The sequence below is a fragment of the Mauremys reevesii genome, linkage group 1, assembly GCF_016161935.1.
Source record: "Mauremys reevesii isolate NIE-2019 linkage group 1, ASM1616193v1, whole genome shotgun sequence".
NCBI classification, from domain to species: Eukaryota; Metazoa; Chordata; order Testudines; family Geoemydidae; genus Mauremys; species Mauremys reevesii.
This window is the reverse complement of record NC_052623.1, coordinates 203,102,731-203,108,366: the sequence shown is the minus strand read 5'-3', so window position 1 is coordinate 203,108,366 and position 5,636 is coordinate 203,102,731.

Genomic DNA, 5,636 nt, shown 5'->3' with positions numbered 1-5,636 from the left:
TGACTCAGTTTTTGAGTGCCCACGTGGTAGCTGCAGGTGCTCAAAACCTCTGAAAATCAGGGACAAGGCACCTCAGTTTGGGCACTTAAAACCTGAGAATTACTGAGCTCTTGTGACAATTTGGCTTACCCAAAGCCATAGACAGAATATCAGAGGGTAAAATCTCTGGATTTCATGAAATTCAATCCCATTCTTAAACCACTAGATCACCTCTTTCTCTGGCCCCAGTTCAACAAAGCATTCAAGCACATGCGTAAATCCCTCCCTATTCAGCAATGCGCATAAGCACATGCCTAATTTAACTACTTGCTTATGTCCCATTGAAGTCAATGGGAATTAAGTTTATGCTTGAAATTAAACATGTGATTTGTTGAATAAAGATGGACTGTTGACTTGAGACCTCTACAATCCATGAAATGGGGTGTTTTGCATAGTTACAAAATATTCAGGAATGAAATCGTTAATAACAATGGATTGTGAGGAGCTGATGGCCTGAAAAGTAGCCTAGCGACCCCAGTCACTCACTCATTTTACTTTATTTAATTTTTCAATGTATAAAATGTATCTTTTGACAGCTCTGGGCACATGTCCAAGAATCTATAATCCCATAATTGCCAGGAAATGCCCTGCACCGAGGTCATTATTGCCATTGTAAGATGAATATGCAGGGAGAAAGCTAGGCCACTGGATTTCTTTTCATAGGTGATGCTGTTTTAATTGCTGTTTATATGAACACACACACGGTATAATAGCCCATCCAATTGTTAGAAACAATTTCTTAATGTTCCACTTATTTTGTAACCCTTGAAAAACAAGTTGACCAAAATGCCATTGAGGGAAAAGGGAACAAGGAGACTGAATTAAAGGGGCAACTATAGGATACTTCGGATGGATTGGGTTCACTCGTATTCACCATTAGGTTGCGTTGAAGTAATTGTCAAGATTTTGGCTCAAAGGCATAAGCATAGGGGGGAAAACCCCCAAGCACGTATGAAAGCACAAAATAGTTAGCATTACATAAAGAGCACCTTACCCACCAAGACACTGACCGAAATTCAGCCCCCCCTGAAGGTCTGAGGAGTTGCACCTGCTTACACCAGGGTTGAATTTGGCTCACTGTGTTAATTTCACTAACCTATATTATTAGTAATATATTTACTAAATAATTTATTTACTAAATGAAACACATCTTACACCCTCCCCATAATGCTGTTGTTATCAGTGTTTTCTAGTTTGAGGTGTTGTTAGAGAAATAACTAATTAAGAAACACACACATTTTACAAAGTTGTTTACAGAGTACAAGGAAATGCATTGTTTCTAGACAGTGAAGGTAAGCAGTTTAGTTTAATTCTTCAACCTGAGTGAAGTGCCCCTTCTTTAATACTTGATAATCCAAGGTGTTAACATAGCAGAGGAATTTTTTTTAAATCTCAACAATGTGCCATTAAGAAAGTCGTAGTTCAAGACTAAAACAAAAGCATGGAACATATTGTATAAGGCTGCAACTATGTCTTTAGTTCTCCAGTATTAGTTAACAGTAAAAAGATATACTGGACTTGGAAAAGGTTCAGAAAAGGGCAACAAAAATTATTAGGGGTATGGAATGGCTGCCGTAGGAGGAGAGATTAATAAAAGTGGGATTTTTCAGCTTGGAAAAAAGACGACTAAGGGGGGATATGATAGAGGTCTACAAAATCATGACTGGCGTGGAGAAAGTAAATAAGGAAGTGTTATTTACTCCCTCTCATAACACAAGAACTAGGGGCCACCAAATGAAATTAATAGGCAGCAGGTTTAAAACAAACAAAAGGAAGTATTTTTTCACACAATGCACAGTCAGTCTGTGGAACTCCAGGCCAGAGGATGTTGTGAAGGCCAAGACTATAACAGGGTTCAAAAAAGAACTAGATAAGTTCCTGGAGGATAGGTCCATCAATGGCTATTAGCCAGGATGGACAGGGATGGTGTCCCTAGCCTCTATTTGCCAAAAGCTGGGAATGAGCGACAGGGGATGGATCACTTGATGATTACCTGTTCTGTTCATTCCCTCGGGGGTACCTGGCATTGGCCACTGTCTGGATACTGGTCTAGATGGACCTTTGGTCTGACCCAGTATGGCCGTTCTTATGGTTTAATTCTCCCCTCCTGTGAGAAACCCCCTGGTGAGGAGAGGCAGCAATTATGATCAGATTTGTTCCATGAGGAGGGTACGTTTTTAGCCCCCACCTTGGAACAGGCTGTGCCCCAGCCAAATTTACATGCATCCGAGGGGGGGCCAGGGCCAAATGCAGAGAGGCCCCCTACCTCTCTACTGTCTCTGGGTGTGCCACTTCACCCTGGAAGCATGGCTCCAGGGCCATTTGGGTGCCCTACGCAGCCCCCCCGCAGGGGGGCTGTGTGGGGCCCCAGACCTCCCCCCCCACCCAGTGTCTGGAATGCAGGAGCATGTAGTTCATCCTTATACAAAGTGGTATTTAATTAGGCAAATAAAACTTTCCAAAATCTCTAATGCCCCACTATAGGAAGACACTTAAGCATATGCCTTTAAGTATGGGAGTAGTCCCATTTACTTCATGGGACTACTCACGTGCTTAAGTACCTGCCTGGATCAGGGCCTTAGAAAGTCCTTACTTTGTATAAATTGCAATGTCTGACGCCCTACAGATATGTTTTCCTGAGACCATGTTTTACAACCTTTTATGAAATATGTTTTCTAACTTTAAAAAAAAAACCGAGTGGTACAGAATCTACTTTTAGTTAATTCCCTGTCAAGAAACTTGATTGGCTTCAATAGAGTTAATGCAGATTTACACCAGTGTAGTGGGATCAGAATCTAACCCAATAACTTTAAAGTTTGAGTCATAATTTCCATAAAAATATGACATCTTTTCCTCCTCCTCTCATTCTTCAAATAATACAAATCAGCAAGGAACAAATTAGGTGTGTCATGCTAGGCATGTATTTTCATCCATTACTATAGACCAGGGGTGGGCAAACTTTTTGGCCCGAGGGCCACATCTGGGAATAGAAATTGTATGGCGAGCCATGAATGCTCACAAAATTGGGGTTGGGGTGCGGTAGGGGCTGCGGGCTCCAGGGTGGGTCCAGAAATGAGGTGTTCAGGGTGTGGGAGGGGGCTCTGGGCTTGGGCAGGAGAGTTGGGTGCGGGGCAGGTGTGGGCTCTGGGGTGGAATCAAGGAGTTCGGAGGGCAGGAGGGGAATCAGGCAGGGCCGGCTTTAGGCAATTCCACCAATTCCCCCGAATCGGGCCCCGCGCCTAAGAGGGCCCCGCGCCCAATGAGAATCTCTTCCCTGGCTAGAGGCGCCTTTTTAATTTTTACTCACCTGGCGGCGCTCCGGGTCTTCGGCGGCACTTAGGCGGTGGGTCCTTCGCTTGATCTGGGTCTTCGGCGGCACTTTGGCGGTGGGTCCTTCAGTGCCGCCGAAGACCTGGAGCGAGTGAAGGACCCACCGCCGAAGTGCCACCGAAGACTCGGAGCACCGCCCGGTGAGTACAAGCTCCACGTGTTGTTGGGTTTTCTTTGTCATCCCTGCCGGGGCCCCGTCAAAACTGTTCGAATTGGGCCCCGCACTTCCTAAAGCCAGCCCTGGAATCAGGGCAGGGGTTTGGGGTGTGGGAAGGGGTACAGATTTTGGCTGGGGGTGTGCGCTCTGGAGTGGAGCTGGGGATGAGGGTTGTGGGGTGCAGGAAGGTGCTCCAGGCTGGGATCGAGGGGTCCACAGGGCAGGAGGGAGATCTCGGCTTGGGCAGGGGGTTGGGGCATGGGAAGAGGCTCAGGGGTGCAGGCTCTGGGCGGCACTTACCTCAAGCAGCTCCTGGAAGCAGCGGCCATGCCCCACCCCCAGCTCCTATGCAGAGCTGTGGCCATGCGGCTGTGCGTGTTGCCCCATCCTCAGGTGTTGCCCCTGCAGCTCCCATTGGCTGCAGTTCCTGGCCAATGGGAGCTGCGGGGGCAGCGCTTGGGGCAGGGGCACCATCCAGAGTGGAACCCCCTGGCTGCCCATACACATAGAAGCCAGAACGGGGCCAAGCCGCTGCTTCCTGGAGCTGCGTGGAGCAGCCCCCGATCCTGATTCCCAGCTGGAGTGCCGGAGCGGGGCAAGCCCCAGACCCCGCTCCCCAGTGGGAGCAGGGGCGGCTCTAGGCACCAGCAAAACAAGCTGGTGCCTAGGGCGGCAAAATCTAGGGGGCGTCCCCTGCAGCCGGGGGGGGGCCGCAGGCTGGGCCGGCGGACCTGCCGCAGTAATGCCTGCGGGAGGTCCACCGGAGCCCCGGGACGACTGGACCTGCCACAGGCATGACTGCGGAGGGGGCGCTCGTCCCGCAGCTCGGCTGGACCTCCCGCAGGCATGACTGCGGCAACTCAAGCGGAGCCGCCGGACCCGCGAACCGTCCGCAGCCGCGGGAGGTCCAGCCGAGCCACGCGGGACCAGCGGTCCCTCTGCAGTTATGCCCGCGGGAGGTCCGCTGCTCCCGCGGCTCCGGGGCGCCTCCCGCGCATGACTGCTTGGGGCGGCCAAAAACGTAGAGCCGCCCCTGAGTGGGAGCTCGAGGGCTGGATTAAAATGGCTGGCTGGCCGAATCTGGCCCGTGGGCCGTAGTTTGTCCACCCCTGTTATAGATAAAGGGGGAAAGTTTGTCCTTAGTTACACTGTTGTAAAGCCCTGGAAGTCAGTGGGGCTATATCAGCGTATAACTAAGAGCAGAATTTAGCACAAAGCATGTATATGTTCATATCCCTTCTCCATCTGGCCCCTCCCTCAATTAATACTGAAAAATTTATGAATATGTTGATCACAAACTTTAAATGTTTTGTTCTATTATATATTTAATTTCAGTTTACTATGAGAGTAGTCCTTTAGTGTGGAACAGTACTTTATATTAGTGATAAATAAAAAAACAACATTCACCCTCTGTTTGAAACCTTTCTGCAGAGAAAAGCAGATATTCTTAGCATTTACTTCTTCTATCCCACTGGAATAAATCAGAGGTAACTCCACGGAAGTCAAGGGAGTTACACTGATACAAAAGGAGAATCAGGCTCTAATTACTATATTTTTTCAAAAAAAGGTTTCATCATTTCAAATCAAAGGAGCTATTCTGACTGTAGATTTATGGAAGTAAGAGGACAATCTAAACTATCTGTAATCACTGTTGGCCAATGCTAACACATTTTTGTATACAGGCAAGTCTCATCTTACGCGTATTTAACATGCGCGAATTCAGCTTTGTGTGGTCGGCAAAAACAAAACAAACAAAAAATGAGAAAAATAGCAATTTAAATACTGTTGCTGTAGTGCGAGAGATTCTGCCCGCCATTACACTAAATGTAATTGTGACTATACGTGTTTTTTGCTTTACACGCTGACAGCAGAATGTAACCCCAGCATAAGATGAGACTTGCCTGTAATTTTCATGCTTCTTTATGTCATTAGGAGGCACAGAATTGTGTAACTGAAATAATATTCTGACAAAGAATACTTTTGTTACTTTTATATTCATTTTGTATTCCCCTACTCCTCGAACGCTAACTATTAAAATGAATACATTCACTTTTTTGTTAATACTTTGAAAAATAAATGTGGACGTACGACGAAAATTTTCTCACTTAAA